General features: G+C 35.2%; 1 protein-coding gene across 1 annotated transcript in view; it reads right to left on the bottom strand.

The window, feature by feature from the left end:
- LOC143251716 (uncharacterized) overlaps positions 1-11,527 on the bottom strand; it is a 40,293-nt gene extending 28,766 nt beyond the window's left edge. Inside the window, exon 1 of the mRNA XM_076502960.1 lies at positions 11,126-11,527. The gene's annotated coding sequence lies outside the window, so the exon portion shown is untranslated. The remainder of the gene's footprint in view (positions 1-11,125) is intronic.
- Between the last annotated feature and the right edge of the window lie 8,193 nt (positions 11,528-19,720).

Here is a 19,720-nt window from a genome sequence, read left to right as displayed (position 1 = left end):
ATTTCCAAAACTTAGACTGCTATTCCTGAATTTTCTGGTCTCTTATCTGACCGCTAACTCATTTGTTGTAAGTTTAAAATACCAAACAAGCAAAGAGTGGTTTGTATTAAGATTCTTAGAAGATCGTGATTGTGTTTTGTTTTTCTCGACATCACATCTAAAATGATATTTATTAGATGATTGTGTTTCTCTGAAGCAGATCACATTTCCATATAGTAGTTACTAACTGGTCGTTTAAACTTATCTGAGGATAACTGAACCATTTATAAGAAATCAAATACGTCGAAAATCTTATTTTACTGACCCATTTATTAAAACAAATGGAATATTATGGACGTTAAATAATATGCCACACCCAACCCGTGAATGTATGTGCAACTAAAAACTGAACGACTGTGTGTTCATTTTCATATTTAATATGATACCCATGTCTTCCTACTCCTTCTACAGTTAGGTAAGAGTAATGTTTATCCATCCAGATATTCATTATATCAAATCTCAGCAGCTTTGTATTAACTGAAAAGCTGGTATATACGAGAATGGATTTTATTTTTTTCGTCATTTCTTGTGCACACGAAATCACTTTTTGCAGCTTTCTCGGGCAGTATTACTAAATGGCTCTTTGCGTATTATGTAGGGTAATTTAAAAGTCATTTCTGTAATTTTTATAAACTAAAGAAAATTTTAATTCTAGCGTAAACGATTGAAATGAAATAACTCGACTGAATGCTTTCAAAAGATGGGCCTTTCTTTTAACGACCTGAAACAATCCCATAAGATTGTTGAAGACTGTTTCTCATAACCTGAAAACACAATAGCACATGTCTTCAGCCTCAGACTACACATTAAACTAGTGTAATATATAAAGATGTGAACAAACATACTTTCACTGATTACAACACACAAAACAGCACAATAATTAAATAACCCATCATCTAAATTCAACATTTTAATTAATTTACTAAACACCTATGCAGACTTAACCCAATCTTACCTTCATTAACCTCACAAACCTAAAACCACTCATTAATTTTCTTGAACGAAATGGACATCACCCCAGCTTTCCTAGTATTTTTACCCTGACCTCAAACTTCAAGTACTTTACTTCCCATAACCCTCTCCCACTCTTGTCACAGCCAGTCGTATCCTGTTCCTACTTTTAATAGTTCTTCCAAATTCCACATTTCTCCCTATCTCAAAAGCTACCAATGTTTCTCACAATAATACCTCTATCACTAAGTCCACCCAACTAAAAACCTATTCAACGAAAAATGAAGAAAGGTCCACCTTTCGAAAGTGCTCAGGTTATGGGTTTTTATTTCTATCAAGACTTCTTGAATCTAAGTATTTTTCCAACATTATAATTCTAGTGTAAAAGATGTTATTATTACCTCTTGAAGTTCGTTTTCTTAGAAATATCTGGCGTTCACTGAAGAAGCTTAAATACACGGTGAAACAAGAATTATCAGCCACTAACATATGAACATCAGGTGACTGTAACAAACAAGTAGTGACTTAATGGACCCAACCCCGATATTATGAATGAAATGAAGGAGTAAAAAAAAAATTAAACTCTAGTGCATACATTCATAGAGTAATTACTTTAAAAGACACAAAAGTTTATTTAAATCAATGTTTTAAACATGTATGTTTCACTTAAAAGGCAGCTTTTTTTGCTGATAAAATTTTGTTCATGCTTAGATGTGGTTATGTCTTAGTTTAGGCAAATATATGTCCATTTCTATGATATGAGAGAATTTAATTGCACAGAGACGATAAATATTCACGATTTCCTCAAAGAAATCTCCACGACAATCTCCAACTGTAGCTTAATTTTTTTATATCTCGAACTAATGCATCAAGCAGTCAATAGCTATAGTAAATCATCATGCACCGTAAAAGCTAGTCTCCCACAACAGACATCGTTAAGCCGTAGTCTAAAATATAGCATCTAGCTCGTTTTCCAGCATTGGATCATGACTGCCAATCGTAAGTGTCAAATTACAGCCCATACTGCCTGACTGCGAATTTTATAGATACTACAGATAAGAGTAGCCATCGTTGAAACTGACTATAAGGAATGTCAAAAATTGTGCAAGCAGGAGATGGCGATTCTAGATTATCATACACACAATACCATTGTCAAAGATAACTCTGTAGCAATGACATCAGGATCAAAAGCCATTCAAACTGCTTGAAACTAATCCAGAGGTTATCACAGTTTTCCGAGACAGCATCATACATCAACTACGTATTTCATGAAACTGTTTCACGTAGGACTATTTGTTTGTTTGTTTAATTTCGCGCTAGCCGTCCCTAATTTAGTAGAGTAAGACTAGAGGAAAGGCAGCTAGCCATCATCACCATGTTGTCAACTAGAATTACATTTGATGTAAAAATAGGAAGATGTAGCTTGAGTAAATAACTTCTACAGTATATGTATAGTTTAGTATCCCTAACTACGTTTATAACTTTCCAATTTTTTATCTTGCATCTCAAACCTTAAGCTAGGTTGTTTACTTTTATGCAACAACATTTTCACGTTAAGCTAGCGAGCTCGTTTCTGTAGTTTTTACGACCCCGTATTCCCGTTTTTAAATTAAGAATTTTTAGTGCCCTTGTAACATGAATTTATATATCGTACTAAGCCCATTGCTTAAGTTGTAAATCGCAGACAGTAGGCCCGGCATGTCCAAGCGTGTTAAGACGTGCGACTCGTAATCTGAGGGTCACGGGTTCGAATCCCTGTCACACCAAACATGCTCACCCTTTCAGGCGTTGGGCCGTTATAATGTGACGGTCAATCCCACTATTTGTTGGTGAAAGAGCAGCCCAAAAGTTAGCTGTGAGTGGTGATGACTAGCTGCCTTCCCTCTAGTCTTACTGCTAAGTTAGGGACGGCTAGCGCAGATAGCTTTCGTGTAGCTTTGCGCGAAATTCAAAAATAAATGATAATTTTTAGGTTAAATTTTGGTATACGATTATTTAGTGAATTAGTTATAACCGTGGGCCGAACGTGGCCTAGTCGTTATCGTGCCAAACTGTGAGTTAGATAGTCATGGATAGCGTCCCGTTCCCACAAAATCATGTGCCGCCTTTCAGTGCTATGGATACGTTATAAGAGTGACAATCGATTATAGTAGCCCACATATTACCTGCAATTATCATGTTAAATTATGAATAATTTCTGATTAAAGCAAGTCATCTACATATATGTGAAACATGAGTCAACCAAACTGATTTAGCACGACAGTCTTTCTTAGTGAAAATCTAAGTTGAAGCACAGATGAGGTCCCACGACGGCTAAACCTTCCTATTTAAGTGTAATTGTATCTGGATTTCTTGTTCACGTTATTGCACGTATTATCCAGGTTCCTTTCACTGATTAAGTAGTTATATATTTTAGTGAGTATTTTTAGCCTAAACGTTCTACCACCGAAGTAAAATTAAGATGTAACGCGAGGTCCATTACGTGACGGTTACAGAATTCCTGGAATTACTGTTTCGACTAAGCTTTTCTCTCCACGGGTAATCTATATTTGTACGGCTATTGGAAGTCTATGTGATTTTTAACGTGGCTGTTTTCTTATAGATTCTTCAGTGATCTATATCAGTGAACAAGTGATTATACCTGATGTTTTTCTCTCGCTCTGACTCTTGCAATGTTGTCAAGAACGACGGGAGGAACATCTACCGCTGGCTTAACAGTTTAGATAACGTTCACCATAGGAATAGCAAGAAACACTAATAGAAACAGGGTGGTTAAACTTAAATAACGATAACAATAGAAACAGGGTGGTTAAACTTAACTAACGATAACAATAGAAACAGGGTGGTTAAACTTAACTAACGATAATAATAGAAACAGGGTGGTTAAACTTAAATAACGATAATAATAGAAACAGGGTGGTTAATCTTAAATAACGATAATAATAGAAACAGAGTGGTTAAACTTAAATAACGCTGATAATAAAAACAGGGTGGTTAAACTTAAATAACGATAATAATAGAAACAGGGTGGTTAAATTTAAATAACGATAATAATAGAAACAGGGTGGTTAAGTTTAAAGAACGATCATCTGAATAGCCATTTTACGGAAGAACCGTACTAAGAAGAACAAACTCTGGTTTAACATCTAGTCGTCTAATATACACATAAAGTATTCACGGTATTTCTCACCAGTTAAAGGAAGCAACTGCTGTACGTCTTAACGTGCCCAATTTAATACACTGTATTATGTAGGGCAAAAAATGTTCCCTAAAGGAAGGACTTGTCAACTGATATGGAGAATATTCAGAGCTTTAAAGAACTAGATTTCAAATCTGAACAGTTTCGTGTAAAAAATAAATTAAAAAAAAAGTAAGTTCTATGTAACATTGTAATCTTCAACCTATATGACGAGACTGACTCTTCCGTTTATAACGCACCCATATCTGAAAATCTTAAGAGTGCTGAGTAGCATCACGTCATAGATCCTGGAGCTTCCGATCTCACCGCTAGACCAAACGCCACTCATTTTCTGTGGAGCGAACATTTCAAAGAAAATCGTGCCAACACGTACACACTTACAGCTTTCTCTTCTGTATAACAGGAACCAGTTGCACGGAACTGTCGGACGTTTTTCTCTCGGTGCTCTGCAGATGGTCGATTCTCAGAATTACAGAAGAAAAGGAATAAAAACAAACACAATTGCTCTTGAGAGAGAGAAACTGAAAGTACAGTAACGTGTTAGTTCTTGATTCGGGAATACTTATGTGCTTTAAAGTCTTTTTCTTTTTTTCATACAATGAGAGTTTAAACGATTTTAGGTCAAATAGAGATGTGTTTCTGAGGCAGCAATAAATTTATTATAGCTATATGTGTACAATGTTGAACAGAACGACGTGTTACTTCCACCAAAAACCATCACCAAGACAACCGTACATGTGATACTTGGCTCTTATTTTTATCAGTTGTGACGTTACTACTAGTGACGTCATGACTAGATATCTACTTTCTGTTGATGTAATGAAGTCCAAGTTACAGTAACACACATCAATCTTTCAACGAACATACATAACTGAGAAAACACCAACAGGCGGAGATATTACCTACGTTGACAAACGACAAACAAAAAACAGAATACACCTCACTTCTGACGTATAATACATAACATAAAACATATACCTGATTTGTTACGTATAATACATAACATAAAACATATACCTGATTTGTTACGTATAATACATAACATAAAACATACACCTGATTTGCCACGTATAATATATAACATAAAACATACACCTGACTTGTCATGCTTAACAGATAACATAAAACATACACCTGATTTGACACGTATAATATATAACATAAAACATACACCTGATTTGTCACGTATAATATATAACATAAAATATACACTTGATTTGTCCGTTTAACAGATACTGTAACATAAAATATATAATATATAGTATAAAACACACACTTGTCATGTTTAATATACAAGATAACGCTATGAACTGGTTCTGTATTATTTGATGTTAAGTATTTATTTCCATGAACGTCCACTAACAAACAACGTTTTACTGAAAAAGGCAGCACAATTCCTTCCCCCTCCCCTTGTGCTGTACACTTACTGAACGTCGGACAGTTACGTAATGAAGTCCAGAACTTGCACAATGAAAAGATGTTTTTTATTAGTTACGCACAAAAAATCTGAACCAACAGAGAGACGGTAAGAACCTAATATAAAAATAAGTCGACTTCGGAGTTTGTAATTGTAAAATACGGGATGGTATACCATTGTCCAACAGCTTTTCGTTGATACTCAAACAAACAGACAAAAAATATCTCGATATCAAAATTAGAATTCATAAACGCGTGTAGTAATAGGGACTTGACAGATATAACTTTCGTTAGTATGTTCTCTACTAAGTTTCAACGACTTTCCCATATGTTTACAGGCTTATAATTCATAAATCCGAGTTTCGATACCCGCGGTGGAGCAGAGAAAAGATAGACCATTGTGTAGCTCTGCGCTTAGCAATAAGTATAACTTGAACATAAGGTATGGCTAAACTAATATTAATTTTTAAACCAAAAAACCTTGAATAATCACAAGTTTAAATTATGAATATTACTTCTTTTCAACTACCCGGTAATCAAACACTATTCGTTCTTTGTTTCAACGCTCATGTATTTGTTTCTTGGTTGTTTATTTGTTTTGAATTGCACGCAAAGCTACACGAGGGCTACCTGTGCTAGCCGTTCCTAACTTAGCCGTGTAAGACTAGAGGGAAGACAGCTAGTCATCACTGTCCATCACCAACTCCTTGGCTACTCATTTACCAACGAACAGTGGGATTGACCGCACATAATAACGCCACCACGGTTGAAAGAGAGAGCATGTTTGGTGTGATTGGGATTCGAACCCACGACCCCCAGATTATGAGTCGAACACCCTAACCACATGGCTATGCCGGGCCAGTTATTTAAGCCATAGCTATTAGAATTGTCTGTCTATCCAACGTTTTTGTCTGTACCTATTCCCGTACTTTAATTTATCTATTTGTATGCCCCTCTGTTAGTTTTCATTCATCTATTGTCTCTCTGTCAGTTTTTTACTAATCTGTTTTTCGATCTATGTCAGTATACAACCATCCTAACTACAAGATTCCCGAAGTAAGGAAGTATTTAACGGACACGTCACAAACCTAATGCAAGGTTACTGAGCTCTTACATCAAATAATACACAACGTGAAGGTAGTGGGTGACAAAGCAAATGGTTAATGCAATCTATAAAACACAGTAGCACTGTTTCTTAGTCACTGGAACTGCGTTAGGCAGTCTGGAAAAGAATTAGATTTCTGCTTTAAATTCTAGGCCCCAAAACGAGACGGTGAACACAGAGATATCTCGTTGGTCCAGCTCGTTCCAACACAATAGACACCGTTAACGTTTCCTTCCGCGGTATCTGACGAGTACAAACACAATCAGACTAACCGCTGAGAAGAGATTAATTAACGCACACGCAAGCACCACTGTACTGAACACCTTATCTTACGCAAGCACCACTGTACTGAACACCTTATCTTTCCTTTCTTCTGACTTGGCCAGGTGGTGAAGGCACTCAACTCGTAATCCGAGGGTCGCAGGTTCGAATCCCCATCACACCAAACATGGTCGCCCTTTCAGTCTTGGTGGCGTTATAATATTACGGTCAATCCCATTATTCATTGGTTAAAGAGTATAATACACCCGGTGGGTTAATCCCCTTTAACTTTTTTCTGATGGGTCTTCGTCAACTTCATGTTTGTAATCGTGTTGAGAGGGCCACGAAAAATGCCAGTCTTTATCGTCATGGCTGTTTGGATCGAGGTATTTTCTTCCATAACCATAACTTTCTGCGATATGGTGTGTGTGTGTGTGTGAAGGCGTTGATCCGGTGAAGCCCGAGGGCGTTGATTGATGAGATCGTTGATCTGGCGGGGTTAAAATTTTTGAATTTTTCTGAAGAAGTGGAAATTGATCGAGACTCGAACCTGGGACTATTTTTGGCACTCAAGAAACAGTTCAATCTTTTTTTTTTATTTCGTCGTTTTCTGGCAGTGCGGTGTACGTATGATGATATATTCTGATATATCACAAATCAAACCCTAACGATATCTTCTGATATATCACAAATCAAGCTCTGTGCTCAGGAACTTCGTATTGCGCCAAATATCCAAGATAATGCTCTCTTAATACTTACAAACAAAACAAAAATTAAAAATTACTACGATTTAGTACTCGGTCCACCACGAATATCGAACCCCGAAAGTTATCGTTGTAAGCCTACAGTATTAGCGCTAAGCCAATGGGGAAAAAGCGGAGACTTACGAAGTTCTGGCAAGTATATATCAACTTTTGTTATGGTTATTCATATATATAATTATCTAAGCCTTATTGTGAGGTTATTGGAGACGAAAGCATAAAAGTAATGAAATAACCAACAACAGTTACAATCAATAACTCCGATCTATCTTCATGTCAATGAAAACTATACGATGAAATGGAATAGTGTTAAGATAATGGATGTCAACCATGCTCGAGAACATAAACCTCTTACACTCTCTCAACCAACCAATCAGAGAAGAAAGTAGAACCGGGTTAACCATCTTAAAAAACATTCAAATAATTGGTTAAAAATTCTGTGTGAGGGCATATCTGTAAGTCTCGTTTTTTTACTACTTTAACTTAGTGAGTTTGGAGTAAACTTCCAAACAAATAAAAGGAATAAGTGAAGGGACTGAAAAGATATACAGAGAGTGAATAGGGAATAGATAAGGAGTTAGTAAGGGATAGATAAGGGTGAGTAAGGGATAGATAAGGGTGAGTAAGCGATAGATAAGGGTGAGTAAGGGATAGATAAGGAGTTAGTAAGGGATAGATAAGGAGTTAGTAAGGGATAGATAAAGTAAATAAGGATAAATAAAGTAAATAGTAGAGATAAATAAATAAATAAAGAGATAAATAAGAGTTAGTAAGGATAAATAAAAGTTAATAAGGAATAAATAAAATTAATAAGAGATAAATAAAGAATTAATAAAGATAAATAAAAATTAATAAGAATAAATAAAGGTAAATAAGAGATAAATAAAAATTAAATAAAAGAATAAAATTAAATAAAGAATAAATAAAGTAAATAAAGAATAAATAAAATTAAATAAGAATAAATAAAATTAAATAAGAATAAATAAAGTTAAATAAGATAGATAAAGTAAATAAAGAATAAATAAGAATTAATAAGATAAATAAAAGATAAAATAAGAATAAATAAAGATTAATAAATAAGAATAAAATAAAGTAAATAAGAGATAAAATAAAAGTTAATAAAGATAAATAAAGTAAATAAAGGATAAATAAAGTTAATAAGAGATAAAATAAAGGTAAATAAGAGATAAAATAAGAGATTAAATAAAGGATAAATAAAGATTAATAAAAGAGATAAATAAGGAGTTAGTAAGGGATAGATAAGGAGTTAGTAAGGGATAGATAAGGGTGAGTAAGGGATAGATAAGGAGTTAATAAGCGATAGATAAGGAGTAGTAAGGGATAGATAAGGGTGAGTAAGGAAAAGATGGAATGAGTTTATGGGGCAGTGAAAAGTGAACATTAGGTTAGTGAAACGTGTACATATAGACATATAGGTTAACGAAACGTGTAAGTGAAAAGTGGGTATGATAATACATGTGGATACTGACAAGTGTACATACGGGTTAGTGGCAAGTGAACTTTTTAAGTTTACAGGGGATTTCTCTTTGGTGTTTAATCCTTAATCTGTTGATCAATGGTTGTTATGTTTCATTTATTCAACATACAACATGATGTTAGTTTGTGTTTTTTTTAATTGTTAAAAATGTATTAGTGAGGGTACTTGACATCAAAGATTTATTCAAATGTGTTCCTTTGATCCATAAAATTTCTTCACTCGAACAAATATTTTTGTTTCCAGGTTTGATTACACTTTCGTTACACCTACACATCAACAACAGTACTCGCAGGCCAGGCATGGTTAAAAAGAATGACTACAGCACACTAAATAACAAGCAAAATGCAGTCACTGCATCTCTTTGAGCTTCCAACCCATCAGCACAATTAAATCTGAAGGATGTTCAGGTGCATCAAAACAGTTGGCGCTAATAGAACTTCCTAAAATACAGTTAACTCTTTATTAGGGCTAGTAACATCCAACCTGGTTTTAAATCGCGAAACAAGTAACGAGTCTACTCAATAAAACAAGGGTCACAGTTGTAAGGATGACACCTATAGTTTTATTGTAACAAATATATTCACCTTTATATTGTTGTCTTAAATGTTAATTTGGTAAAATGTGCATATTAACATATGTTAATATGAACATTACGTTAACAGTTAATTCACTCTAAACACTATGTTAATATATACCTTACTTCACTCTCACACTATATTAAACTACACAATAATTTACCCCAACATTGCATTAGTAGATCAATTACCTACCCAATACCATATTAATGGATCAATTACATACCCAACACTATATTAATGAGACAGTTACCTGCCAAACACCATATTAATGAGACAATTACCTACCAAACACTGTATTAATAGATAAATTACCTATCCAACACCATATTAATGGAACAATTACATACCCAACTCTATATTAATGAGACAGTTACCTGCCAAACACCATATTAATGGGACAGTTACCTACCAAACACTGTATTAATAGATAAATTACCTATCCAACACCATATTAATGGAACAATTACCTACCAAACACAATATTGATGGATCACTTACCTACCCAACACTATATTAATGGAAAAATTACCTACCCAACACCATATAAATGGGACAATTACCTACCCAACACTATATTAATGGATTAATTATCTACCCAATACTATATTAATAGATCAATTACCAACACAACACTATATTAATGGAACAATTACCTACCAAACACAATATTGATGGATCACTTACCTGCCCAACACTATATTAATGGAAAAATTGCCTATCCAGACACTATATTAATGGATCAATTACCTACCTACCCAATACCTATGGATCAATTACCTACCCAACACAATATTGATGGATATACCTACCCAAACTATATTAATGGAAAAATTACACCATATAAATGGGACAATTACCTACCCAACACTATATTAATGGATTAATTATCTACCCAATACCATATTAATGGATCAATTACCTACCTACCAAACACAATATTGATGGATCACTTACCTACCCAATACTATATTAATTACCCAATACCATATTAATGATCAATTACCTACCTACCAAACACAATATTGATGGATCACTTACCTACCCAACACTATATTAATGGAAAAATTACCTACCCAACACCATATAAATGGGACAATTACCTACCCAACACTATATTAATGGATTAATTATCTACCCAATACTATATTAATAGATAAATTACCTATCCAACACTATATTAATGGAACAATTACCTGCCAAACACTATATTGTTGGATCATTTACCTACAAAACACCATATTAATGGAACGATTACCTACCCAACACCATATTAATGGGACAATTACCTACCCAACACTATACTGATGGATCACTTACCTATTCCAAATGGCCAGCACCAAGTTTGAACAGAAAGGATTTTTCCATTAACAAAGAAGCGACTGTTTAGTTGTCAATATGTCATCCAGTCTACGGTGCTTTAAAATAAAAATATTCTCCACTTACGTTAGTCAAACAGAAAATGCATTCAACTGTGTGTCGTACAAGATTCTGGATGGTGTTAGACCTGGTTCTGAAGTGAGCTGGACTTTCAAAACCCGCTCTTGCTACAGATTCCCAGGGAAACAAATATCGATCGTAACACAGAGTCGTTTTCGTGTTCCATTCGCATTACGCGTCCTATGTTTCGTATTCGGGCCGCTAGGGGGCCCCTTAGACGTGAAAATATAGATAAATGAAAAGACATAACTCAAAATTCTACGCATATTAACAACGTTTCTGAACATTCGGTTATCAGAGAAAGGTAAATACACTGGTGGTATTACACTGTGACTAAAAAGGCTTTACGATACCGTTAGACGTAACTCCCCACTCTGACGTATCGATATTTCTCAAAAATAACTCGCGTATTGATTGTTTCTGTAGCCAAGACGCACTCTTAAGTTCCACCTATGACATTAAGGTTTCATAACGTTTCACGCTTTGCATTATTGTTCCTACATTGTAATCGCATTAACACGAAAATGGTATTATTTCACAGACAAAATATAAACGTAGAAGACAAAACCAGAAATACAGAAATAATAAAAAACGAAACTTAATTATTTACGTAAATGACGAATACAAGCGAAACGGTGCAGAAAGAACAGAGTTCGATGGATTTACGTCCCTAACCTGATGTCTGTACGCATGTGTATATCGTAGATTAGTTTTCAAAATGTTCGTTGTTGTTTTTTTAAACTGGGGAAATTCTAGCTTTCCTACGAAACTCTGATGTCGTGCAGGGTAGTCACCAGATGTCTCTGAAGTTTGTTTACACTCACATTTGACATTTTATGATGAACCACATTAAAATCAAATTATTAGTTTATCGTGCATCTATCTATTTATTTATGTTTTATATCTGTCTCGTTCGCTGTCTATCTATATCTTGCTATCTCTATCTGTTTCTCTTTTTCTTCTCTTTGTCTGTCTATATCTTGCTCTCTCTGTCTGTTTCTTTTCTTCTTCTGTTTGTCTGTCTATCCATTTTCTCCTATTTTTTGTTTTGTATTGTTTTTCTATTTGTCTGCCTTTAGTTATCAGTTTCTCTCTATATTATGCCACACAGTTTCTGAACTGAATATTTTCATCAGATTTGTTCTTCCTTTCTAAATCTAACCGTTAAACGAACACAAGTTCTGTTTTAATAAATTCCAACTGACAACTAACCACCATCGATTTTCTTACCTGTAACTGACACTGTAATGATCTCAGCCTCCAGTGATGACCGTCCTTCAGACAAGCATGGGTAACGGTGCTGGTGATGGAACATTCGTTGCTATAGATACTCGTGTTGTGTTGAAGAAACTTTTGTTGCTATAGATACTCGTGTTGTGTTGAAGAAACTTTTGTTGCTATAGATACTCGTGTTGTGTTGAAGAAACTTTTGTTGCTATAGATACTCGTGTTGTGTTGAAGAAACTTTTGTTGCAATAGATACACATGTGCTAGAGGAACTTTCGTTACTATAGATACACAAGTTGTGTTGAAGGATACCATAACTCTTTGATGCTAATACTTAACAGCAGTATATATTATTAACACTAAGTTTCCTGATAATCAGTGTCTCTTTAAAAGACTACTGTTGTTTATATTGTTTGCATTTATGCCCGTCTTCAGAATTGACTTTCATTTCCTATCTAACTTCTATTAAACTACGAGCGATATATATTATATGTTGTAGTAATTTTTTTCGTGTTGTTCATTTTTAACCATAAAGCTACACAATGGGATATCTGTGTTATGAAAACTGCGGGTATCGAAACCAAATATTTAGCATTAAAAGCCTTCGAACTTAACGCTGGTCCAACGTTGGAATATCGTAGTCCATATTTAGCAGAGAAATGCAAAAACCTTGTCTTCTTCTTTCTCTTATGTGTTCACACTTTACTGCACTTTTTAAGCGAAACTAATATGAACACGTAGAGTAGTAAATATACCAATGAAATTTGGCCGATGGTAAACATTTGTTACACAATTTGCTCTAACGTCAAATAATTAAGCCTCGATATGACCTGCAAAAAGGTGGCCTAGCATATTTGTTCATTCGTTTCTATCGCTATGCGCAAAAGTACACAATAGGCTTATCTGTGTTCTGCTCACAATAGATATCGAAACTCGTCTTTTAGCGTTATAAGCCTTGGTACTTGCTTCTCAGCTTCAAAGTGTCATCAATTGTAAGGAAAACCTAACAGGTTTAGAGTTTTCATTTATAGAAGGATACTCTAATCAGATCAAGTGTTTTCTGTTTCACAGGTTTGGGTTTATCCTATTATTCTGGTGATTACTTAATCCCATACGTCTCAAAGCTGTCCGCTTTCCTTATTATCAGATTTCTTCTTCCATCAAACGAACAACACACAAGATTTTGACAACACTGATCACGAACAGACCCGTCACAATCTTCTTAGAACGAAGTGGTTTCTTTGTTTATTTCAAAGTTTCGCGCTAAACTACACAAAAGCTAGCTGTCCCTAAATGTGAAACGACACACTAAAAAGAAGGCGGCTTAAGAAAAGCACGCGCCACCACATAAGATAGCTTACCTTTCATTAAAAATAAACCACAAGAACGGAATACGAAAGTCATTCTTATAACGGAAACACAGCCTCAAAATTGGAAATGTGTTTTAATTGCGTAAAACCTTCTTCTTCGTGTTTGTGAAGTGGACTGGGTTCGAACCCACGATCCTCAGATGGAATATTTTAATAGTGGAGTGTTTCAAAAACAAAAAGCAAGGTTTTGGTGTGTCTTAATGGAGAATCGTCTTTGTTTACAGAAAATTCTAAACACATTAAACATAAAGTGAATTATATATTGTGTTATGTGATACTCTTTATCACATTTCAATTTCTTAAAAAAATAGTTACTTTGAGCCCTCTGGTGGCTATACAGTAAGTAATTCTAAGGACTTTTATTTGTTCGGTTGTATTTTTAGTTCGCGTAAAGCTACACGAGAACAATCTGTGCTAGCCGTCCCTAATTTAGCAGTATAAGACTAGAGGGAAGGCCAACTCTTGGGCTACTCTTTTACCAACGAATAGTAGGATTGACCTAAACATTATAACGCTCCCACGGCCGAAAGGGCGAATATATTTGGTGTGACGGGATTCGAACCCCCAACTCTCAGATTGCGAGTCAAATGCCCTAACCACTTGGCCATGCCACGATTAGGTCTGTTAATGCTAAGAATCGTGTTTCGATACTCGCTGTACGCAGAACACGGATAGCTCATTGTGTAGCTTTGCGCTTAGCAACAAACAAAGGAACTTTGACCACGTGCAAGTAAAGCAGTTGATTGATCCTGAAATTATTTTTCACACGTATTTTAAAACTATTTAGGAGCCAAATTGCCCGTGGACCCGTGACTTTGGTTGTTACGCTTTACCTAGTAAGGTTAAAGTCACAAAAGAAACAAACAAAAATTATATTTGAAATCAATTGCTACTGATATTTGATGCATGTGTTTTACATACATAAAATAAGTAACTGTGTCTACTTGTTTAACCACTATTTTCCTTACGTTACGGTGTAACAAACAAAAACAAGAAATGATTAAGTGGTGGGCCCATCCGGTCATGAACAGTATAAAAATAATTAGGCAATATGACGGTTAAAGAAAAACGTTTAACACTTAATAGAAACGGGTTCGTTAACATTAATCGTGTTGTCTCTTTCATAATTATATTCATAACGAGCTGACGACACAAAATAGCTTATCTTCCATCCAGAAAATAATAAAAACAAATAGAACCATAAAATACGTATTTCTCTGTTAGTTTAAAACGTTTAAATCGTACACAGATTTTTTTAATGTAGCTTATTTTTAATGAGAATTGTTCTAATCGAATGAAAAACACATAAACTAAACCCAGTCCATCACAAATACGAACAGCTTAAGGAAAGAACATTTAAAGTGTAAATAGTAGTGACGACACAACGACTAGCGAACACCACAAAAATCATTTAAAGGTTTGAACCAAGTTCAAATAAAGAAGGAAAACCACTGATTTTGTAAATGTTTTATTAGGTTTATGGACAATGTTTTGTCATTCTTGACTTACCTGACGGTATTACGATTTACATCTGCAAAAAACATCAACAGTTCAATAATATTTCGCTGTTTTTTGGTTTCTTTCTAAACGACCTTCATCGTCTCAGGTGTGAATGAGCTTATAACACTAAATATCGGGTTTTGATTCCCGCGGAAGGTAGAGCACATATAACCCATTGTGCATCTCTGTGTAACAAACACACGAAAAGAGAGAAAACTTAGAGCTGAAAGGAATTATTTCTAAACATATCCCATAATGCTTTTCTCAGCCATGCGCTTGTGGCTTTAACTATAACAATGATACTCAAAATAGAATTCTTAAAACGGAATAAGAGTAGGATTTCCAGAATTCCGGGGTTAAAAATTGATACTTTTTTTCTATGCAGAGTCACACTGTCAAAGCTCTGAAACTGTTTAAGTTACAATAACACACACTCTGCCATTTGTTAAGTAATCTGAAAACTATCGCATTGAGTTTGAAAACAACGAACAGAATTTGTTAAAATTTTCTCTAATGAAAACTATAAACGCAACCGAATTGCCCCAAACCTCCTCACTGGGGCTTAGTAATTTCCTTCTTCACGGATGGACCTTCAAACCTCAACTCCTTCGGCTACGTAACCACAGGTTATGTCAAGAAAACATAGCAGAGGACAGAATACTGTACTGTTTGATCTGTCTTTGTCAGGTGGTTCTACAAGGAAAATCTTATGACATATCAAACTCGTGTCGATATTCAGAAAAACTGAACCAATTTAAATGTTTACTATTTTTGATAGGGACGAAAAATTAAACAAGGCTAAAACCTGGGACGTCTGTGACCTCACTCATGAAGAATTTGGGCGCATGTACAAATATTTTCTTTCAAACTTCTTTGACAGCGAGCAGAGCAACATTTTAGGCGAGGAATTTATGTATATCAATAAAAATTATAACATAACTTGCAATGAAAGTCCACTCAAGTTTGGTTTCTTTTAAAAGTAAGGTGTCTCAGAATGGCTATTATTTAAAAGGTAAGGTGTCTCAGAATGGCTATTATTTAAAAGGTAAGGTGTCTCAGAATGGCTATTATTTAAAAGTAAAGTGTCTCAGAATGGCTATTATTTGAAAGTAAGGTTTCTCAGAGTGGTTATTATTAAACTTTTCTTTTAGATCATTAGGTTGGGGTCATCGTTAAAGAAATTGAATGCCTAAAGCTCAAAAGTTTGGAAACTCCTGTTATAGTATGATATTTTGTGTTACATGCAATTCAAGTTTGTTTCAGAAATTCACTCAAAGCTAAACATGGACTGTCTCAAGTTTTAAACTGATAGGACTATAGCTCGTGGACTATTCTTCTCCGACACAATCAGCACACACGGCCCAAATGCTCATCGCGGCTTTTTTTCTTTCTTAAATACAGTAACGGGACGCGAACCAAGAACTTTTGAGTTCACATTCCGATAACATTTTAAACGTATATAAATCAAAAGACTGATACGCCCAACCTTTAAACAGTTTGATACATTAATTGATAAAGGATTACTAAACATATTTTTTCAAATTTCCTTGTATTTGCTGCTAATGAAGTACCTTGTACTAGCGCCATCTCGTAGCAACTATATGATAAAAATCGATTTTTCTGTGGCACTGAAAAATTACAAGTGGTAATCTTATTTTTTTATTGAGCAATGTATGACATCAATAAGCAATGTTCAGTCGAAGATGCTGTCATAACAACAGCTGTTACGTTTACACCATTTGTTAGAAGGTGCCCTAGAGAAAAACAAAGTTACCAGACGAAGTTTTGTTTTCCAAGCTCTTTTTAACAGCAGAATTATCTATATAAACAGCAAAAAATACGCCCTTACCAATACGAAGATACATCCTTACCAACACTAGCAACAAAGAACGCCCTACTATGGCAAGATGTTTTTACCAAAATCACTAACACTACTAAAATACGCGCTTACTAGCAGCAACAACGTTACCGGAACACTCACTTTGCAACACCATAATACACCACTATCAACGATTAACAAATAAATACGCCATTACCAAAAGTAAAAGCATCTGTTCGTCTCATCTATCCACCGTTCACCCCTTCAGTGGCTCAGCAGCAAGTCTGACGACTTCTAACCCTAGGGTTTCGATGTCCGCGGTGGACACAGCCACAAATATCGAGTTGTGCAGCTTTGAGCTTAACAACAAGGAAGAAAAACTCCAGCAACAAAACACATCCCTGTCAGTAGCAAAACCGTGAAGGTTTCACTTGATTTAATATTTCATCGTGATAAAAGTTCTGAGACGGCTTGAGCTAGCAGTATAAGACCAGATGGAAGACAACTTATTATTGCCATCCACCGTCAACTCTTAGGCTACTCTTTTACCAACAAATAGTGGGATTGACTGTGACTTTATAACACTTTCACGGCTTAAAGGGCGAGCAATTTTAGCGTGACGGAGATTCGAACCCGCGACCCTCAGTTTGCGACTTCAATGCCTTAACCACCTGGCTCGGTAGGTAATGGGAAGAAAAAACAAAACATTTTATCGTTTTGACAAAACTTTTGTCATCACCACGTGCATTTATGACAAAGTGTTGTTTTCATTACCTAATCGAGCCGTCTCAAAACTTTCATTTTTTAAAAAAGTGATGGGTTCCTCGTCATCAAATGTTATCATATTTGTTGTGTTTCAGGGTAGGAGGAGGAGGTTTCCTGAATGACGTCACTCGACTGGTAACAGTTAGACAGGTCCATTATCTTGAAGGAGGTTCCAGGTACCTGTTGCTAAGAGCAGAAGAGAAACGTGCAAACAAAATGTTGAACTCACGTGATACATCACGCAGATAGCTGACGGAACTTCAACTGACCTTTAGTTTATATCCAGCTTCTACTTTACAATGTATTTTGTAGCTCTTTAAACTGCTTGTGAGTTTATAACCCTAAAGTTTCCTAAATTATTTATTAAATAACCGGGTTTATGAGCCCATAACACGGTTGCTTACTCTTTTGTTTTTTTCGCGCAAAGCCACACAGTTGGTCAGTTTCTTGTTGTTTTTTACAAAGACTGCTTTATTTTTCTTAGAGGGTGGGTGGGCTTCACATGTGATGTATGCAGTTAGTCTAAAGGGGTTTAAAAGAAAGCTTAATACATATATGAATAACAAGGACTAGCTCTTAGTTTTTAATTATTTTATAATTTTATGTAGTAGATGTAACGGCCCGGACGGACCAACAGATCCTTTGTTGTATTCTTTAAATTATATGTAACAGACGGAAACAGTTAACAACTACAATGTAATGTGTGGACTCCACCGGTGGTTACAAGCATAAAAACTTCAAAATGATCGCGTATCAACTGAATAGCAAAGGATTAAGTGTGAGCAACCTTCGTTAAACTGCTACTGTTTCTCGATATTTTCTATAAAAAAAAATAGCAAAATGCTGTATCTTTTCAATGAATGCGTTGTCTTCGTTAATAGCATTAGTACAAGAATAAAATAAATATGAATCAGAAGTATTACTGGAATTTCTGTGATAGGTAACATGTCAGCAACGCCATCTATAACTTCAATTTGTGCGCAGTAAAACTGAAAAGCTCCGTAAAAGTTACATGGGTTATTTGAGTTTGTTGTTACGTACAAAATACACAACAGACTAGCAGTCTGTGTTGTGTCCCCATGAGTATCGAAACCTTGTTTTTAGCGTGATAAGCCAGCAGACTTGCCACTGGCGGTAGTGTTTCGTGGAAAACTAGGGCTATGTTTATATTAAAAACAGTGCTGGCTACTAAACCTTGTGGTTAGCATACTCGGCATTTTCGAACCATGAATGTACTTTTTGAGAGAAGAGACAAATTCTGAGGTTCAGTCAAACAAGAATAGGTGGTCACCGACACTAAGGAATGCTAGTACCCTCACGAAGACAATGAATATCATGATAAAATCTTTAACCAAATAAAACCTCAAACATGTAGTATTCATAGTAACGTATTTTATTGTTTGTGTTAGTAAGAAAATGTGTGTGTGTTTTCTTATAGCAAAGCCACATCAGGCTATCTGCTGAGTCCACCGAGGGGAATCGAATCCCCTGATTATAGCGTTGTAAATCAGTAGACTTACCGCTCTACCAGTGGTGGACTAGTAAGAAAACAGCTGTTCGTGTGGCTTTGTGCACAAATCTAAAAACAAAATGTTCGATCAGTTTTATGTCAGAGGTTATAGGGTTGAACATTAAAAAATGTTCAGTCAATTTTGTATCAAAAGTTACAGGTTTGAATATTAAAGTGTGTTCGGTCAATTTTGTGTCAGAGATTATTGGTTTGAGCATTAAAAATGTTTTATTAGTTTTATGTCAGAAATAACGTGGGAGAAATATTATGTTCCAAAAAATATT

The sequence above is a fragment of the Tachypleus tridentatus genome, chromosome 6 (genome assembly GCF_004210375.1).
Source record: "Tachypleus tridentatus isolate NWPU-2018 chromosome 6, ASM421037v1, whole genome shotgun sequence".
NCBI lineage: Eukaryota > Metazoa > Arthropoda > Merostomata > Xiphosura > Limulidae > Tachypleus > Tachypleus tridentatus.
This window is presented reverse-complemented; position numbering and strand designations above follow the sequence as displayed.